Source organism: Ambystoma mexicanum, chromosome 8 (assembly GCF_040938575.1).
Source record: "Ambystoma mexicanum isolate Mex_15411 chromosome 8, UKY_AmexF1_1, whole genome shotgun sequence".
Taxonomy (NCBI): domain Eukaryota; kingdom Metazoa; phylum Chordata; class Amphibia; order Caudata; family Ambystomatidae; genus Ambystoma; species Ambystoma mexicanum.
The window spans coordinates 248,336,283-248,358,070 of NC_090929.1; positions in this window are offsets into that span (position 1 = coordinate 248,336,283).

Genomic DNA, 21,788 nt, shown 5'->3' on the forward strand with positions numbered 1-21,788 from the left:
CTCCAGGTTTCCTTTCTCCTAGGATGACAAAGCAAAGCGGCAATACACATTCATAGAGATTTTTCAACCACTTTTAATGGTGTGGCGAACATATACATTTTATTCATCAGGATACATTTGCGTTTAAGAATCATAGAATTTTATCGACTATATGTGGAATATTTTAGAGTTGGAAATGTATTAATCTGGAGCGGCCCCCTCTGGGATTCCAGAGGATTCCTCCAGTTGTTGCAGAGTGTGCCTGGGATGGCAACACTTTAGCTGATTAATATGGACCCACTTGTCTTCCCCCTCTGCCAAACTACTTTTGGGGAGGCGGATCTTGTAGGCGACCAGGGAGATCTTGTCCACAATTTCACAAGGTCCCCTCCATGTAGGCAGAAATTTCCGCTGTTTGGCCTGGTTTCTTTGGAAATTGTATAGATAGACCCGGTCTCCTACATTGTATTCTTTCCTGGTAGTTTTCAAATCGTAATGGGTCTTCATGCTATCAGCTGATCTTTCTAGATTCCGCTGAGCATAGGCAAAAGCGTGTTGAAGGTGCTTTCGTATATTCTTCACATACTCGTGAGTAGTGGAGGCATTTATTAACGTCTGCTCTTGGGTCCTGTAGAGCAAGTGCTGGGGAAGCACCATCTGGCGTCCGGTCATCAACTCAAATGGTGACATTTTGGTTGCAGATGAAGGGGTAGATCTGGTGGCCATTAGAACCAGAGGTAATCGGATATCCCAACTTGGCCCAGAATCTGCCACAAACTTCTTTAAGATGCTCACTATGGTTCTGTTGTATCTCTCCACTGCACCAGAAGAGGCTGGCCGGTAAGCAATATGTAGCTTCCTTTTAACCCCGAGCATCTCCCACATCTTAGTCATTACTTCGCTGGTAAAATGGCTACCTCTGTCTGACCCAATCCTTTGGGGTAGACCAAAACGCAAAAAGATGTGGTTGATCATCAGGGAAGCTGCTGTTTCTGCCTTGCAGTTTGGGGCCGGGAGACATTCCACCCATTTAGTAAATAGGCATGTGACCGTCAACATGTACTTATTTCTCCTAGAGGAGAGAATCACAGGGCCTATGAAGTCGATTTGCAAATCTGACCATGGCAGTGTCATCCCCCTCTTTTGGAGAGGCGCACGATGTGTGAGGGATGTTGGCTGAAATTGTGCACACACAAGACACCCCTTCAAGTATTGGTCGAGGTCCTGCCCCATGTGTGGCCAGTATGCAACCTCTCTTAAGATCTCAAGTGTTGTGTGAAACCCCCTATGACCGGCGGTGGCCACATCATGGGCGTGACTTAACATCAGGCTTCGGAGTGAGGTAGGGACCACACTCAGGGCCACATGTAAGGGAACCTGATCTCTCCATATATCTGACCCTGTTTCAGTGATCTGGGGTGCGATTGCCTGCAACCAGACCGCCTGGTCCTGATGAGCCCACTCACCTCTCACAAATAGCTTATGTAAGAGGTGTTCTCTGGCTATTTTGATATCTACCAAGGTCGTCATTCTGGAAATTGATTTCCTTCCTGACTTACAGAAGTTTGTACTTTATTTTGCAAAACAGACCGTTTCCTTAGAGCGTTCCTTTGAGGGGTGTTTTTACAGTGTAACACGGCGTGGTGATCCAACGGGATTTATGTATCCTGTCAGTTAGCACACTGTAATAATCTGCACAAGTGATAGATCTAATCCAGGATCACCGGCTTGAGCCCCCAATCTGTTAAGTGACTTTAATTCAGCAATCCCACTAAATCAGTGCACCGTCTGGGACGCCCAAGGGAAGCCCTTATTTATATATTTGTATGACAAGTTATACTCTGGATGATAAACACTTATATAACGCCCCTCTCTTTGAATCCCCCTGACCTCACTGAGCCAAGAAGTAGATTTGTTTTGCAATTTAAAAGATTTATTGGAAAAATTAAACAATATATATATCACACTTTTATAATAAATTAATATTTGTTATCACACTTAAGAATATGACAGTGATCAACAATGGATAAAATTACTATTGTACACTTATTTAATTACTTAGTAGTTGGTATAGGAAGGAAAAGGTAACTGAAAATGCTTTTATGGTTTCAAAGAAAAACAATGATGGAAAGAATGCAGTACAGAAATAAACTGATAGGGTTTCACAAGAAATAATATGTTCCCTTTTCCCCTGGTGGCAATTCACTACCCCCCTATTCAATATAAGGAGATGGAAGTAAAGCACACAGTTTTCAGGAATACAATCACAATACAATACGTATTTCAGTTCCCCCCTAGCAAGTTTAGAGAAACAGGGATGGTTTTAAACACAGGCAAAAGTACTTTTAAATGTGGTATGCAAAGAAGGGAAAAATATGCTAAAAATGATTTGAATTCCCTGTAGGAGGTTCAGGGTAGGTGATAGCTATTTAAGATTAGTTCAAGTCACACTGGCAATACTCAATGAGGGATTAGTAGGTTGAAAACAAATTTTAGCAGTTCAAGCAAAAGCAGCTATTTTGACAGGTGAAGAAATTTGAGCCAAATCGCGGCACTTTTTCTGAGTGCGCCGAGCGCGATTACGGAAAAACTATAAGGAATATAAAGTCTTAGCTTTAAAATGAAAGTTAAATCTCGTTTCTAGCACCTACGATTCAAAAGATATGGATGATTTAGTGAAGGTAGATTCTCAAAATTAAAGTGAAGGATCAGAATGACAAAATGACACTTTTACAGCTTTGAAATGACAGAATGATCACACGATTCCTATGATGCAGTTCTGGACAGATTCAAATGCTTTGAATCAGATTATTTGAAACTAAGAGATGGGTTCTGCACAGTTCTAGCTGAGTACTCACACTATAAATGTGAAATAGGCCGTCAAGATCTGGTCAGGTTGGCTGCGGTTCTCTTGCCACGGACGGTCTTTAGTACTGGTTCTGCTCACAACGATCTGGTCTCGGTCTGCTAGCGGCACTTCCGTCTGGTCTGGGTCTCTGGTTCTGCTGGTCTGGATCATGTGGATTCTGGATACAGCACTGCTTTCTGGGTACTGGCACAGGGTTCTAGGCCTGAATCAAACAGCTGGCCCGGCTGTTGAATAGTTTGGTTAGGTTTGCTGGATGCTGAGGCCCGCTGAGAAGAGTTCAGCTGTTTGGGTTAGGCCTCTCTGCTTTAAGTTCTGGCTTGGTTCTGGATCTATCTGGAGTTGAGTTCTGGATCTTGAAGTCGTCCGGCAAAATGCTTCGCAAGAAAATGGAAAGTGAGTGTGTTGCCTGTCCAAAGAAGTCTCTTTTTATGTGTTTTGAAAATGGGTGTGTGCGTGGGCATAACTAAGCCTGCCCCTCACAACTGATCATTGGCCAAGCTCTCCTCCCTCCCTTGATTGGGGGAAGGAATGGAGTGCCATAAGGCATCAATTTTATGGCATACAGAAAGAACACTCCCCTTGTCAAATTGCACAGAAATCTATTTTTGATCCAAATACATATTTATCTATGTACCATTGTTCTAATATTATATGTCCAGTTAACATATTTTATGTAGCACCAAACCATCCGATCCCTGTCTTTGTAAGATGTCGTGTCCACTTATGACAGAATTCTGCCCTTTTCATCAAGAACACAACTTGTGAACTTTTCCAGAATTTACACAAACATGCACAAGGAATATGGGCAGCAGATGATAAAGTGTCAGATTTTTAACATACAGACATTCGGAGTAATACCTTATTTTCCGCGACTACCCCCAGAACATACCACAGATTCCTAACACCTCTTAAAATGTGCACAGAAAAATCACAAGAATAATGATATTAATTATATAATGTTGACAAGTCCGTACTATGAATTATCCATCTTTTTAAAATTATGGTCTGGCCCAGAGGGGTGTGGTTTCCCAAAACACATGGTGGAATTTCTGGTTCGTCCACTTCCTCCAACTCAGGTTGCTCACAGATGCACTGCTCCTCCCAGTTTCTTCCAAGAGGAAGCCATTTACGACCCCCCCCTAATTTAACATTTGCCTGAGCCAAGGAAAGCTCATTGTTCTGTTTCCCTGCTCCCAGGTGCTCCTCCCCTTATTCAATCAGAGAAGTGTAATCTCCTTTTGATGGGAACAGCAGAAGGCAGCCAGGCCTGGAATGCATTTGCGGGGCAAGTTTCAACTCCTCTCGGGGGTAGTTACCAGGCACAATTCAATCTCTTCAAGCCAGGCTTCAGCTAAATGTCACTTTTGTTCCAGTTTTCTTCATTCAAATCAAATTTACAATTTTTACACATGCAGCTAGAACCCTGATTCTAAGTTCAAAACTATGACCTTTAAACAGTTGCAACCTATGTGACACTCAAAAGTAGGTCACTCATTTATTTTAAACATTTCGATTTCAGTGGTTTTAAATCCAATTTCAGTTAAGCTGCTGACATCCACAGCTCAACCAGTTTTGTTATAAACATTGTTTTGTGCTCTTCATCTTTCCAGATTTTGTATGCACACAAGACCACATTCTGCCAAATGTCTGCTGGTGTTCAGTGAGATTTTTGAATATCTTGCAATGTTTAAAATAGGCATTTTTAGCTTGCATTTCCGAGAAACAAAGGTGATTTCAAAGCACTTTTTTTTGAGCTAACAGACACTGCTGTTTTTTCCTTTGGCACCACGTTTCACGCATGGCGCTTCTGGCCCATCACGCTCGCACTGGTGGGTGGCAGGTCAGGCGACCATTTTGGTGTGTGCAAAACTGCACAGTTTTCCTGGATTCTGGCACAAATGTGGGCTTTTCGGCCATCTTGGATGTTCTAAGCCCACAGCACCAAATGTTGCAGCATAATAACTTGAACGTGGGTCAAGGCACCCAACAGCAGTTGTCCCCTCAAGGCACTCGTCCCCTCTTCTACGCACTCTTCACCTCTACGCACTTGTCCTCACTCCGCACTCGTCCCCTCTAGGCACTCATCCCCTCTAGGCACTCATCCCCTCTAGGCACTCGTCCCTTCTAGGCACTCGTTCCTTCTAGGCACTCGTCCATTCTAGGCACTCGTCCCCTCAATGTACCCCTTTTTCCATATGCACTCATTCGCTCATATGCACTTGTCTGTTTTATATATCTGCTTGCCTTACCCACTAGTCTGTTCTATGCAGTCCTTCACAATACACATTCTTCTGCTCAACTCGTCCATTCCGCCCCGCTCATCTATCTGTTCCTCGCACTCTGCATGCATTCGGCATTGGTCCGTTCTACATGCTTATCTGTTCTACGCACTCACTCGGTCAGTGTAACTCATCTGCTCTAGGCGTTTGTCCACTTTAACCCATCACATGTACTACAACTTTGTCTGCTCTACGCATTCACCCACCCTACGCAATCATCTGCTCTCTGCACTCACCCGTTCCCTGCACTCACCCGTTCCCTGAACTCATCAGCTTCCTGCGCACATCCACTCTCCACCCTCATCCACTCTCCACCTTCATCCGCTCTCCACCCTCTTCTGCTCTCCCCCCTCATTCGCCATCCACACTCATCCGCTCTCCACAATCATCCGCTCTCCACACTATACCGCTTCCCGCACTCATCAACTCTATGCATCAATGCATCCGCTCCCTGTGCTCATCCGCTCCTCGTGCATGTCCGCTCCCTGTGCTCATCCGCTCCCCGCGTTCGTCAGCTCCCCGCGCACATCCGCTCCCCGTGCTCTTCTGCTCCCCGCGCCCATCAGCTTTATGCACTCATCGCTTTCCACGCATTAACAGCATTATTCTGTTCTACATATTCATCTCTACACTCATCAGTTCTATACCTTCATCTGCTCTATACACACATCCACTCTATACACTCATCCGCTCTATACACTCATCCGCTCTGTACCCTCATCCGCTCTCCACCCTCATCCGCTCTCCACCTTCATCTGCTATCCACACTCCTCTGCTCTCCACAATCATCCGCTCTCCACAATCATCCACTCTCCACACTATACCGCTTCCTGCACTCATCAGCTCTATGCATCAATGCATCCGCTCCCTGTGCTCATCCGCTCCTCCTGCACGTCCGCTCCCTGTGCTCATCCGCTCCCCTCGTTCGTTCGCTCCCCGTGCACATCTGCTCCCCCTGCTCTTCTGCTCCCCGCGCTCATCAGCTTTATGCACTCATTGCTTTCCACGCATTAACAGCATTATTCTGTTCTACATATTTATCTCTACACTCATCAGTTCTATTCCTTCATCTGTCTATACACACATCTGCTCTATACACTCATCCGCTCTATACACTCATCTGTTCTGTACCCTCATCCGCTCTCCACCCTCATCTGCTCTACACACTCATCCGCTCTACACACTCATCCGCTCTACACACTCATCCGCTCTATACACTCATCCTGTTTACACATTCATCTTCTCAGCGTTCTGCACATTCTTCCGCATTTACCCGGTCTACACACTCACTTCTGCGTTCTACGCTCTCTTTACTTACGCACTCATCTGCTCTATGCATTCATCCATTCTGCAGACCCAGCCGCTCTACACAATCATGCGCTCTACATACTCATCCGTTCTATACACTCCACATGTCTACACACTAATCCGATCTATACACTCATCTGCTCACCGCATTCATCAGGTTAGCGCATTCATTCATTTCACATGTTTTATCGCTTCTAACGATTTCATCCACTACATTCACTCCATTCATTCTTCATGTATTACATCCTTTCCATTGATTTAAATCTGTTTTGTACGATTTCTTCTTATTATTCACTTCCCTGCTTTGCTCTACTTTACTCGTTCTATTCTGTTTGTCTTTTTAGTTTATATTAGTGGTTGTTAGATGTCAATTTCTCGCAACTGGTAGTTTGTTGGATTGGAGTCTTTGAGGTGCTTTTATTCTGTTTGGGTCATTTCGCGGAATGGTCGGTTCTAGGGGAAGAGACAGGTTTTCAGCAGTTTGCAGAAAGACATTAGATCCTCGGTTTGGCGGATGTGGGGTGGGAGTGCGTTCCAGAGTGTGGGGGCCAATGCTGAGAATGATGATCCGCCTAACCTGACTGAGTTTGTTTTAGGGATGACTAGGAGGCCGGCTGAGCTTGATCTTAGAGTGCGTTGGGGGTGATAGGGTTTCAGCTTGTTTTGAAGATATTGAGGTCCGGTTTTATGCACTGCTCGATGGGAGATGCATAAGGTTTTGAAAGTCACCCTTCAGGCCACTGGAAGCCAATGCAGAGTCTTAAGGGCCGGGGAGATGTGGTCTCTTGGGCCGAGGGCAAGTAGCAGTTTGGCTGCAGCTTTTTGTGCACTTTGAAGTTTATTCAGTTGGTAAGCGTGGAGTCCGGGGTAGAGGGGGGTTTGCGTAGTCGAGTCTTGATATAACAATTGATCGGAACACAGAGAGTCTGTTGGGAAAGGAGAGATATAGAAAGATACGCCTAAGGGTTTTAAGGTGGTAGTGGCATGACTTTGAGACATTGTTGACTTGGTGCGAGAGTGTTAGATCACAGTCAAGCATGCATCCAAGGTGTTTCACTGCGTTAGAGGGGTCGGTGAGTTGCCTATGGCGGATGGAGGGTAGTGGGTGTGGAAGAAGTTTGGAGTTGCCACATACCATGATATCAGTTTTGGAGGGGTTTAACAGGAGGTGGCTTTGGGTCATCCAGAGCTCTATGTCAACGAGGCAGGAGGCAAGGTCAGGTCGGGAGTTGGGTTATGAGTTCAGGTGTTTTAGAATTAGTTGAGTGTCATCAGCGTAGTTGTAACACAGGATGTTGTGCGAGCGAATTATTGGTGGGAGGGTGATCAAGTAGAGATTGAACAGGAGGGCAGATAGGCATGCTCCTTGTGGGACTCCCGTGTCGACTGGTCAGGCTTGGGGGGAATAGGTGGAGAGTATTGTTATTTGGTATCTATCTTTGAGGAATGAAGCTATCCATTTAAGAGTGGTTCCACGAATTCCTAGGGAGTGGAGGCGGTCAAGGAGGATTGAGTGATTGATCATGTCGAAGGCGGCGGATAGGTCAAGAAGGATTAATACGGCGCATGCCGCGGAGTCAGACGCCGTTATTTTAAGGTCATCCCAGATTGAGGTTAGGGTGGTTTTGGTTCCGTGACGGGCCCTGACACCTGATTGTGCGGGGTCTAGGAGATTGTTGGCTTCGACAAAGGCATTTAGTTGGGAGTAGGCGGTTCGGTCAATGAGCTTGGCAAGGAACCTCGTGTTTGAGATGGGGCGGTAGTTTTTGGGCTCGAGAGGGTCGAGGGAAGGTTTTTTTAATAGAGGTTTGACATGAACCATTTTGAATGCGTTGCGAAAGATACCCGAGGAAAGGGAGTCATTTATGATGGATCTTGCGTGTTCTCCAGCGCATGTGGAAGTGAATATTTCTTTGAGGGTTGTGGCCGGGCAAGGGTGTAGGGGAGAGCCGGATGGTTTGTGGGCAGATAGAAGTTTGAGAAATTGGTCTGGTGATATTGGACTAAAGGATTCAAACGTTGATTGCATAGAGGTCACAGGCGGTGGGTTGGCCGGAATGGGGGGAGGGTTGCCTGGTGGATGTAAGAGAGCCAGTTTGGCGGTTAGAGCATTTGTTCCTTCGAGAGCCGTGGTGTAAAAGTGAGTCGCATAGTGGTTGAGAGGGGGTCGGGCGGTCGTAGTGCATGCTGGTTTGGTGAATTCAGAGATGATTTTGTGAAGTTCTTTGCTGGGGTTTTTGCAGTTTATGATTCGGGAGTTGTAGTGGGCTTTTTTTTGCTTTCCAGATTTCGGCCTTGTACTGATGAAGGTGTCGGGCCAAGGTGGTACCGTTCTCCTGGGATTCGTCTTTCTGCCATTTGCGTTCTAGGTATTTATATAGTTGTTTAGTGGTTTTAAGCTCAGGTGTGAACCATCTAGTGAACAGGCCACGGCGGGCTGATGGTTTACAAGAGGGTGTGAGCCGCATTAGTGAGGTGTTGAGCCATGAGTCAAAGGCGTCGGGGGTTAGTTGTTTATTGAGTTGGCAGGTGGATGGTGGAGATTGGAGGAGTGCGTTGGCTAGGTGTGGAATGATTGTTAGTTTTTTCCAGCATTTGCGTAGCTTCGGAGGTTCAGATTCGAGTACGGGAAGGGGGTCGGGTGAGAATGGCGAAGGAAACAATGAAATGATCAGACCAGATGATAAGGGTCGGGGGGTTTAGATGTATCCGGTTGTGGGAGCTTTAAGATGGCATCAAGAGTGTGTCCTTTATAGTGAGTCGGGCCGTTTATGTGGGGTTGGAGGTTAATTGCGTCTATTCTGTCAACCAGAGAGTGTGTTATAGGGTTGGTGGGGATGTTGAGCCATATGTTGAAGTCTCCAAGAAGGGTGAGGTTGGGATGGTTTAGTTGAAGGGTGGCAGTAGAGTCACAGAGGTTGTTTGAGAATTGTCTATCATAGCCACGGGGTCTGTAGATTATTAGGAAGCTGTGTGAGCGCAACAGGGAGAGGGATAGTATAACGAGGAGTGATTCGCAGGCAGGAATGCAGGGTTGGTTGTCGGTGATTGAGGCGTGGAAGTGAGACTTGAAGGCGAATGCTATTCCTCCACCTCTAGAGGGACGGTTAAGTGGGATTAGGGAGTAGTCAGGGGGGAAGGCTTCATTGGCGATCGGGGCGAAGTCGTCAGAGAACCAGGTTTCGGTGATGAAGACCAGGTCTGGTGAGGAGGTCAAAGATGCAGTGTCTGTTTTGTGCTACGGATCGGGCATTAAATAGGATGCAGTTCACTTCGGTAGGTGGGGTTGGTGTCGGTGCTGGAGCACAAGGGGGATGGGGCAGAGAGGGTGGGAATTGGAGAGGGGGAGGGAGAGGTGTAGGGTGGTTGACGATTGATGGAAAAAGTGGGCGAGCAGAAAAGTTGGCAGGTTTCGGGTGGGAATGGGTGGAAGCGTGTGTTAGGATGATTGGGTTTGGATCAGGGAATTTGAAGGTGGCGTGTGGGCGGTTAGGGGTTTCAGTTGCAGTTGGTGAGAAATCGAGGGAGAGGGGTTTCAGGAAGGGAGAAGCGAGGGGGGAAGGTGGTGATTGGGGGAAAGAGGTGTTGGGTCGAGATAGGGGAGGCGAAGAGTAAAGAGAGATTGATGGGGACCTGGTACGTTTCCTCTTTAGTGACTTTGTTGTGATTGGCATGTGAGAGAGGGTAGGGAGGTCATAGGGGGAGAGGGCTGAGGCTTCTGTGCCTGCTAGTGCTAGGCGTGCTGTTTTTAGGGAGGGGAAAGGGTGTGGTCGGGAGGGGAAGATGGTAGGGTTTTGAGGGAATGGTGGAGGGGGGATCGTTGAAGGGCGTGGTGTGCCCGGAATGATAGTGAAGGGAACGGGCATGATCGATGTCGGATGGTGGGTGATGGGGTTTGGGCGAGCAGTGGTCTTGGGGTGGTTGGCTCGCCATCATGCCCTTCTGGCTTGGTGTTTGGTTAGGGGAAGGGTAGGGGATGGGAGGGAGGGTGGGATGATTTGGGAAGGGGAGGACGGGGGGCGAGGCGGACTGGAGAGTGGAGGCGGTCCATGGTGGTTGTTTCCAGCAAACCTTGGTGGAGCGGGTGCACTCATGGTTAGCACGGGCTATTGGGGTAGTTTCAGGTGCAGCTTACACTTTATTGGACTTTATAAGTTCGGCTATCACTGGGTGGGGTTGCAGATATTAGGCCATTTTTGTGGTGATGTTAGACCTTAGTGAATGCTGATTAGGTGGTCTATTTAGTTGCAACTATAGCACAGTTACGTTGTTGGGTAGGCTCTCTTCTAGTAAGCTGGGATACAGATAAGCTACTAAGGATACAGGTAAGCTACTAGGGAGAAATTGAATGTAGTAACACCCCAGGTATGGTTTTAGGTCGACTTTAAGTGCAGTTTAGGAGGGCTTTCTAATTTTGGTTCTTGATTCAATGTGTACTCTGTTAGGCACACTTCTAGATTCAAGCTAGGGGTGCTAATGGGCCCACTTCTAAATTTAGGTTTTGTACAGGTAGAATATTAGGGATGCTTCAGTATTCAGCTAATAACTCAACGATACTGGGCACACTGTTGTACAGGGAAGGATATTATGTAGATGGCGAGGATATTAGGCACACATCCTGGTTCAATTTGTACTGGGAGGGCATTAGGTATACTTCTGAGTTCAGTTGGGCAATTATTAGTCACACTACTAAATTCGGGCGAGGTGCGTTATTGGGTCCACTTCTAAATTGAGCTTTGCACAGAACGCGTATTAGGGATACTTCAAGATTTCAGTTTTGTCTATAGGCGCTTTTAGGCACACTTCTAGATTCAACTTTACACAGAGATGATGTTGGACTATTAGACATACTTCTAAGTTCAACTGTATACGGGGATGATGTTGGACTATTAGATATACTTCTAAATTCCGAATTCCGCTGTACATAGGGATGGTGTTGGACTGTTAGACAGACTTCTAAGTTCAAGTGTACAACAGAGATGGTATTTGTGGGATGTATTTACCCATGCATCCTAGCCCTACCTCAAAACTGTGCAGTACTGACATGAAAACATCATGATGGCCAGAGCTTCCCAGAAAATGCACAGGGAAATGCAGGAAGAATAGGCTGCCACCCATTTTTGCCGATGTTATGGGCACAGAAGGACGCTGCCTAAAACCACCATTGGACTACCCGCACAGTAGTCTGAAACCATTGGGAATGGCAATGCTGATTGCCAAATGCAACCTAGAATTGTGGGGAATTCATTTCTTAAATCCCAAAAATGGGTGCAGTACCAGTACTCACCACTATCCAAAAGCCGGCGTTTTAAAACCACTCTGTTTCCCTGAAGGCAAGTCAAAATGCCTATTTTCAAACATTGCAATATGTGCAAAATATTTACTGAACACCAGCAGACATTTGGCAGAATGGAGTTTTGTGTGCCTACAAAATCTGGGAAATGAAGATCATAAGACAAGGTTTATAACAAGACTGGCTGCGCTGTGGATTTCAGCAGTTTAAGTTGCACTGGATTGAAAGACACTAAAAAAAAAAAAAAAAATCTAAATGTTTAAATTGACTGAGTGACCTACTTTTGAGTGTCACATAGGTTGCAATTGTTTAAATGTCATAGTTTTGCACTTAGAATCAGCATTCTAGCTGCATGTGTAAAATTGCAAGTTAATTTAAAAAGCAACAAATAACATGACAGTAGCTGAAAGTCTGGCTTAAGGAACTTGATTCTGCCTGGCAACTACCCCCATCAGCAGTGAAACTTGAGTCACCACTGTGTTCCCAGGCCAACCTTCCTTTTGCTGCCCCCACTAAGGATATGCCATCTATCTGATAACTGAATTACCTGGGCTCTGCAAGAGAGTGAACAAAGCCCTCTTCACTCAGGCAAAGGTTTTTATTACCGCAGTCGTAAAATGTAGCTTCCTCTTGGCAAGAGCTGGGAGGGGCACTGCCTGTGAGAGCAAGCTGGCTTGGCAGAAACTGGAAAGACTGGTTTCTATACCATGTGACCTGGGAAACCACACCCCTTTGGAGCCAGAACATAACTTTAAAAAGATGAATAACTCATAGAGCGGACATGTGAAAATTTTATAAATGACACCATAATTCTTGTGATTTTTCTGCCCACATTTTAAGAGGTTTTTAGAACCGGTGGCATGTTCAGGGGGGTGTCAGCGGAAAAGTGGATATTACTCTAAATGTATGCATGTTAAAAATCTGAAACTTCATCAGTTAATGTCCCTACTCCCTGCACACATGTATGTAAAGTTGGGTCCATGTCAGAAATTGCAAAATCAGTTAAAAAGTGAAATATGTGCCAGTTCTGAATGCAAGCTCCCAGGAAGAGCAGAGTTTGAACAGGGTATACCTCCTGTAATGCATGATGGGTGCATATGATTTTAAAACAATATGTACCTCTGCAAATATGTATTTGTTTCAAATCTAGATTTGTGTGTAAGTTGACAGGAGGAGTGGACTTTCTGCAGGCTGTAAAATGACATCACTCTGACTCACAGTTCATTCCCCAATCAAATGATAAATGGAAGTTTGACCAATTAGAAGCTGAGAGAGAGGTAGGGTCAGTGATGCTAGAACACACCCACATTCTAAACACATAAAAGCAGACAGACAGGACAGATAGGGACCTTCCAAATCCATCTGCAGCGGGACGCTCTGCCGGAAAAATCCATACTTACCTCCATCAACCTCCAGAAAGCCAAACTAGAGACTTCAATCTATCCAGAACTAAGAGAACCAGAGAGAAAGCAGTGCTGTACCCAGAGAGACCCAGACCAGCAGAGAGAGCTGACCCAGATCACTGTGAAGTGCAGAGGCCAGACCAGACCAGACCAGAGTCCAGTCTAAAACCCTGACCAGATCCGTGGCGAGGCCCATTTCACTCAAGAATATAGTGTGAGTACCTAGAAAACTGTGCAGAACCAATCTCTTAGTTAAAATAATATAATTCAATCTAGCTTAATCTAAGTAGAACTGTCTCCTAACTGTCACCTGTCATTTGTAAAGCTGTCACCTGTCATTTCTAGTTGCAAGCTGCACTTGTCATTTTGAGCTTTTGAAATTTGCAAACCCAAAAACGACCTTTATTAAATCGCTCATATCTCCGCGACCGTTTGGGCTAGAGACTTGCAGTAACTTTCCTCTGATAGCTTAGAATCGTAGCTTTGAATCGCACCAAGAACCGCATTCCTACCCCTTATGGTTTTACCGCAATCGCGGAACACGCATCCGCGAATTTTACCGCGATTTGCAATTTCTTCACATGTAAAAACTGCTGCTGTTTGCTTTCCATTTGCCAGAAATTCGTTTAACCTGCTAACTATCCCTGCATCATTGCTAGTGTGAGCCTGGACTAATATTAACTAGATACCACTCACCCTGAACCTCTGAAAGGGAATTAAAAGCGTTTCCAGCATATTTCTCATTCATTGCCAGCACATATCAAAGCAATTTGGGCCTGTGATTTCAAAACTCCTATCTGTTTTCTGTTGTCTAAGCTTGCTGGATTGAACTGAATCACATTTGATTGCATTTCTGAGAACTGTGTGCTTCCTTCCATTTCCTTGCATTGCATCAAGGGGGGGAGGGGATTGCCAGAGAAAAGTGATTACATTGTTGGTTGAAATCATATTGAGTATTTTCTGTACTGCATTCATTGAATATTGCATCCACCTGAGCTTACATAAAGCATTCTGTACCACCTTATACTTTTGTTCCGATTCACCAGTGTGCCACTTTATCCATTTCATGTCCATTCATTAGTGATTATAAGAAGTGTGTTAGTGCCAGATTCTCCGTTGTTAATCTTCATCATATCAGATTAAGTGTGCTATTCAATTATTAATTTATTATAAAGCGTGATATATCTATTGTTTAAATCATCAAATAAACCTTTTAAACTTGCAAAACAGAACTACTTCTTGGCTCAGTGGGGTCAGGGGGATTCCAAGAGAGGGGTGTTATACAGGGGTAGTCATCCAGAACGCATGAACTGGACCTAAAGATATATCAATAAGGGTTTTCATTCAGTATTATAGACTAGGCGTTGACTTAGCTGTAGTGTTGAATTGAATCCTCTTACAAATTGGGGGCTCGAGCCGAGACGTTGGGTTAGATTTACCACTTGTGCAGCTTAATACAGTGTGCTAACTGACGGGATACATACATCCGGTCGGATCACCACGCTGCATTACGCTGTGAAGCATTCCTCAAAAGGGACACTCCAAGAAAAGTTCTGTTCTGCAAAAATAAAATACAAACTTCTGTAAGTCAGGACAGAGACCAATCTCTAGAATGACGACCTTAGTAGACATGAAAATGGCCAGAGAGCACCTCTTGCATAAGCTATTTGTGAGAGGTGAATGGACCGAACAGGGCCAGGATGCGTGGTTGCAGGCAATCACACAACAGGTCACTGAAACAGGGTCAGATATATATAGAGATCAGGGTCCCTTACATGTGGCCCTGAGTGAACTATATATGGCTCCTAAAGCCAAAGATGAACACAATAAGATTGCCAGGGTAGCGGCGTATTTATATTTACATATGGGAGCCGTGCAGGACAAATGTGCTGAAGGCCAAGATCTGGCGAGTAGGCAACTGCTGGCATTACAGAAGGTCCAATCTGACCTGGTCTCTTCTGAGCAGAGGCTGCAGAGGAGCCAGGAGTCAGAAAATGACAGCAGACTGTACATCACTAAAATGAAGGAGGATATGGATGTGCTGCAAAAGGAAAAGTCAGAACAGGATACCAGATTTCTGGCCCTGCAGAAGGAGCACCAAGACAGTTTGGACTCCTTACTGCAGAGCCAGAAAAAGCTGGAGCAACAATTAGACTTTAACAGGGCATGCACGGAGCAGGTAGCCACCCTGCAAAGTCATCTAGATAGAGTGAAGGTAGAGAGCAACAAGCTGATCTTGAAAGACCTGGATACCCAGGCAGAGTTTGATGAGGAGCGCCAAAAAGCTGGTGCCCTTCAACGGCAAAGGGACGACCTGGCGGCACAAATGCAGGCTCTTAGTCAGGAAAGAGACGCCTTAGGCCAGGAAGTCTGCCATTTAAAAAGAAAAATGGAAGAAAATCACCTGGCCCACCAGGGACTGGGTGATCTCCAAAAAGAACACCAGAACTTGTTAGAGCACACCAGGAGGGTGGAGGATGCTCTAGCAAGAAAGGAGCAGGCCAATAGGGACACAGCTCAGGAGGTAACCCTCCTGCAGCAAAGACTGGCCCAGTTCTCCAGGACCAACCAGGAAGCACAGAGGGAAAACGAGGCCCTCTGTGAACACAATGATAGGCTCCAACAACAGGTAGCGATGCAGGAGAGACTGATAGAGTCCAGTAAGGCCTTAACTGAAGAGCTGAAGGCACAAATGCAGGCTCTTGCATTGCAACAGGGAGCAGGGGCGGATAGAGATGAGGTTCGCTGGGAAAGGGAAACTCCGGAGCATAACCTCAGGAGCCCTAGTACCAGAGGCCCTCATACCTCTCAGTCCCTGGACTCTGCCACCCCCATGTTCCCTGGCGCACATGAGCACAGGGCCACAGGGATGGCAGATTACTATCCAGCTAAGAGTATGGGGCTCATAGGCCAGAACCACTCAGGAATGGAGGGGTGGGCATCCGGGTATGGGCACCCAAGTACAGTACAGTTCAATGGGGAACCCCAGGAGAGTAGGCCCATTAAGGGCATCCTGAAAACCTCTGCCCAGTTAGGTCAGTGGAGGGGGTACCCATCAAATCCTGGCAGCAAGGAGGAATCTGAAGACCCCTCTGAACTGCGCAGGACACAGGAGACCAGGTCCCCACATTCTGCCAGCCATTCCCAGGCTCGCAGAATCCGGGAAAACCTGGAAGAACAGACGGCAACCTCTGGGAGCAGTGCCTCTGAGTCCGAGGAAGAATGGACAAGGGTTACCCGAACCAAAAAGGCCAATAAGGCAAAAAGGGCCTTGCTTAAGGACCCCTTAAAGCAGATTAAGGCGATCAGGAGCGTCATCACGCCTTACCATAAGAACGCTAAGTATTCTGTTTGGGAGCACTTAGAGTTGTTTGAGCAAATGATGGAGACTTTCCATATGAAGGACAGCCAAAGCTGTATTCAATATGTAAAGTGGACCTTCTCCCCGGAATACTCCAGTTTCTTTGCGGGGCTGGAGGACCAAAATCATTTAAGATGGTCCACATATAAGGCGGCCATCCTGAAACATTTTTCTGTTCACAGAAATCCTCAAGAGGCTCGCAAGGCAGCCTACAATTTGCAATGTGGGGAGGATCAGGCCCCACAAGAATTTGTGCAGGAGTTAAAGCGTGCTTTTGCACAGACCACAAGAAGGGTGCGCACGGATAGCAGGGAATTTATAAATACGTTTTTCCATGCCTTGCCCAAATATATCATGACCCAGCTCGTGAGGGATTTTCACGAGAAAAGATCTTTAGACTGGGTCATTGAACAGGCTACCCGGATCTATGAGGTGCAGAAACCGATAGATAGCAAAAGTAATGCCCAGAAAAACCCCAAAGCCAACAGCACCCCTGCTGCTGCCAAGGTGGCAGAGGTAAAGGTCACCCCCGTTTTGGATTTGGAGATGGGGGGGCCTAAAAACCTGCCTGCACCTAATAATGCTAGGCCCAGGAGGTCCTCGGGTCAGTCACAGACAGGGAGCCAAGGAGGCAGCCCCACAAATGGGGTCCCTCGCTCTCCTGATTATGTAAGTCCCCGTTACAAGGGAAATCGACCCATCCTGGGTTATGTGTGGACTCCTCCAGCCCAAGGGGGGGGATCCAGACAAGCACCTAACCCAGGGAACTTCCCTCCAAACTTCCCACAGGAGGGCAGAAATTTACCAAACCCTGGGCAGAACTTTTTCCCCAGATATCCACCCGACTTTCAGCCCCAAAACCATCCATCCTTCTTTCCCCAATTCCCTGAGCCCAGACCACTGAATCCGGGAGAGGGGAGGCCAAGGGTGGAGGGGTACCCAAATCTTCCCAACCCGGGGTATTACCAGAGGAGGGACAGCTACCCTTCCCGGGATCAGCCCAGGGGAGAAAACAGGGCCCCGTATCAGCCTGAGCGGGTTTCCCAGTTAGAGCGCCAGGTTCAAAACATGGCGCGGGATCTGGGTCACATACTGAGGGCTCAGCAGAACCCTCAGATGGGCGTGCCGGCGCAGAACGCACCCAACTCTGGACCTGGTGCTCCAGAACAATGACGGGGGCAGCACCCCGATAACTCACCGGTTCCCAGGGAGGAGGCACAAAGGGAAGGGGGGTGTAAAGCCTTTGAGGAAGCTTCCTTCCTCACTTGTAAACAGCCCCTGGAAACCCAGGAACCGGAAACGAAATCTCTTGCCCCTGAAAGTCTGCCTCCTAAGGAGCAGAGGGGGGGTAGGAGAAACAAAAGACCCAAACAGACTCAGTTTGAGGAGGAGGTACAGATCTTCCAATTTGAGGGAGAGGGATCCTCAGAGGATCCTGGGAAAAGGATCTTCTCCTTCAGAGAGGGGGGAACTCCTCCCAAAGAAAAATGGGTCCCTAGGGAGGCAAATCCAGACTGGGGAGATGTGGAGACTGAGCTACCGCCGCCCACCATCTCATCCCAGAACCAACAGCAAGAAAATCCCCGGGTTCAAACCCATACTGGGGACTGCCTCCAAAAAGGGGGGGGCGGCCCAGAACTGGAACCAGGGGAACCCACAATGGCTCTTATCTCCAGTTGCCCAATTTTTCTTTCAGATTCCCAAGACTCTCCACAGAATTCTGCCCAAATCTCTTCTCTTGCAATGTCCAAAACCAGAAAATTAGCCCACCAGTTGTCCAAAAATGTACATTATCTGTGCCCCCTTGAGGAGAAGGAGGGAAGATATTATGCCCCGGTACAAGTACAGGGGCACGGTACAATCTCGGCACTGGTGGACACTGGATCTCAAGCTACCCTTCTGTCCAGAAGGGCCTTTGATGAACTGAATGCAGGAAGGGGAGAGGATTACCAAATTCCTCTCACCTCTCTTCCGGGACAACTACAGAACTTTGACGGGAAGGAAATTCCCGTTGAGGGGACTGCAGACTTGGACATTAAAATTGGGCGACATAAGTTGAAACACCCGGTCATAGTTGTGACCCCAGAGGGCACCCCTTGTTTACTAGGGAATGACCTCCTGAGAAGGTTGTCACCCCTAATAGATTGTGTAAACAAGGTCCTCTGGACCCAGACTAGCCGACCAATAAAATTAAAACAGAGTGTTAACCATGTTAGTTTAAACGGCACCTGCCACATGGTTGAACAAAAATCTGACCAAGTAGAATTTCACTTCCAGAATAACCAAATTCCAGACGTGACAGTAATAGCAGTAGGACAACAGACTGGTGATGGGGGGTCCTCTCTATTTCTGAAAATCAACCTTCCTTCCAGTCTAAGGTGGTATTCCACGCTGGAAGGAAACACTCTGAAATTCTATACCAATCCACAATCTGAAACTCCCACTCCTATAGTCCAGAAAGATGTGAAATCAGCTCAAAGCCTGGCTGATATTCAGCAAATTGGAGAGCAGTTGTTCATCCCTGTTCAGTTAAATGATGGGAAGGACTCTGTTCTCGCTCGAGTGTGTGTGAACAACGGGAAGAGCTTCATCAGCGAAGCCATGTTCCGCCAACTCCCAAAAGATCCAGCCATTCCCACCTTCAAACTGATAGACAAATGGGAAATGGACCTGGAAGCACCTAATTCCAAACATCTCCTGCCAAGCAGGTGTATGCTCAAAATCTCCATTGGCAACAAGAGCATAGTCCACAATTGTTGGGTCGTGCGAGACGTCCCTGCCGCCTTTTACCTAGGCAGTGACATTCTCAATCGCTTTGCCATTAGTTTGGACCTAATAAACTTCAAAGCTTGGTCCCGATTAGCGGATAATCCCATGGGCTTTGATGATCCAGAAAAAGCATTTAGGTCAGCTCAATTGCTACCTTATGCAGTTGAAATTCAGGTTAAAGAGGAAGTCACCATCCCAGAAAGGACCCGACAATTCTCCCTGGAAGTGAAAGTTAAAAGGGGACAAGAGTTGAAAAACCCTGATGCTTACATACATCTAAATGCTTCTCTCCAACAGCAAGGGTTGGGGGTAAACCCAACACCATTAGTCAACATAGAACATGACACCATTCCAATAGAGGTGGATAACAGCGACTTAAAGAGTATTACTCTAGCCGCGGGCACCATTATTGGAATGGCGGTTGATGACCGACATTTTTCCATCGACTTATTAAATGAACTGTTAGGACCAATCCCCAAGGACTGCTTTGACAGTGACAGTGATGACAATACAACACCAGACAGGATTTTTACCCGGCATGGGGGGAACTTCCTGGTGTACACTTCCTGCCCCTATGGTAAGGAAGATGTGACTTGTGATTTCAGGAGGGATGAGGTGATTTTCCAGGTCCATGAGGGCTGCCTTTCCCACCTGAAGCCTCCAGTCCAAATCAGCACTCTGACCAGGGACTTCTCCACCCAGCTGGAGGAGGCCGCGGAGATAGCCAAACCAGAAGTCTTTCCAGGCTTCAGGCAGATGGTGGAAGAGAGAGTCAACCTAGCTGATGCCTGTGTGACTCTGGAACAAAAGCAAAAGTTGAAACAAGTTTTCTTGGATTTCCAAGATCTCTTTGCGGTAGACTCATATGACTGTGGTCGCACTGACATCCACACAACAACCATCCCCACGGACTCTGGCATGACTCCTGTGTTTGTGAAGCAATATCGCTTGCCTCTCGCATCAATGGAGTCCCTTACTGAAATAATTAAGAACCTTGAGTCCCGGGGAATAATCCGTCCAGTCCACAGCACCTTCAATAATCCGGTGCTGGGGATATTGAAGCCAAACGGCCAGTGGAGACTCTGTGCCGACCTCAGGGAGCTCAACAAACGGGTCCATACTTCCCGATGGCCTCTGCCCTACATTGACCAAGGGCTGGCCCAGATCCAGGGGTCACAGGTATTCACTGCAATAGACCTGACCAATGGATACTGGACTGTGCCTGTCAGTAGGGAGGACCAATACAAGCTGGCTTTTACCTTTGGGGGCCAGCAGTACACATGGACCCGGACTCCCTTCGGATACCTCAACTCTGGCAATGAATTCAACATTTTCCTACATAAGGCCATGCCCGACCTGGGTGCGAGGGGTAACCTGGCTTATGTAGATGATGTCCTCATCAAAAGTTCATCTGTGGAGGAACACATAGCGGAGATCCGTTATGTTCTGACACAGTTGAGGGCCGCCGGAGCAAAACTTTCCTTTCAGAAAGCACAGTGGTGTAGAACCCGTGTTAATTTCTTGGGGCATGAGATTACTCCTCAGGGCCTCTGTCCCCAGGAAAAGAAAGTGGAAGCACTTCAGAAACTGAAAGACCCCACAACTCTGCGGGAACTAAGGAGCCTCCTTGGACTGACTAATTACAGCAGAAAGTTCATTGAGGGCTACGCAGAGATCACCAGACCCCTGATTCATCTCCTGAAGGGGGGGGTCAAGTGGGAATGGGGTCCAGAACAAGCCGAGGCAGTAAAACAACTCAAAAGAAGCCTCTCACAAGCGCCTTGCCTAGCTTACCCTGTCAGAAACAAGGAGTTCTTCCTGGAGACAGGGTTCTCTAATACGTGCTTGACGGCAGTATTATACCAAAAGCATGACAAGGTCAATAAAGTAATCTCCTATGCGAGCAAAACTTTATCCTCTGTGGAGGAGAAATTCAACGATTGTGAGAAGGCACTCCTGGCAACGGTGTGGGCATTGAAGAATTACCGCCCGTTTATCCAGGGGGAACACATCACAGTGGAGACTCCACACCAGCCTCTGCAATATCTCCAAAGTGACAGAATCCGGGCCGGAAATGTGAGTAATTCCCGAATTACTTCCTGGATTCTGTCAATGCAAGGCTTTCCTGTGGAGGTCAGATATGGCCAAAACAAGAAGAGTCCCCTCGCGCAAGGTCTGGCTGACTTGCATGATTGTGCCAGAGAAAACTGTCTCGAGGACGAAAGTCTAAAAATCAAGGACAACATGGAGGCATACCTTAATTCCCCACACAAAGTCTTTGAAGAGGACAAGTGTGAGGGAATGCCCACTGTCTATGTGGATGGATGCTCTTACCATGTTGACAACAACGGGGAGAAAGAACTGGTGGCCGGCGTAGGGAATGCATGGGTGAATGAGTTCCCAGAACCCTCCGCTGGATACAAAATTGGTCCCCGAAGTAGTCAGGTGGCAGAATTGATGGCTGTGCATCAGGCCATCCTCACTGCTGTCCAGCATCAACTCCGCGAACTGGTCATAATCACAGATT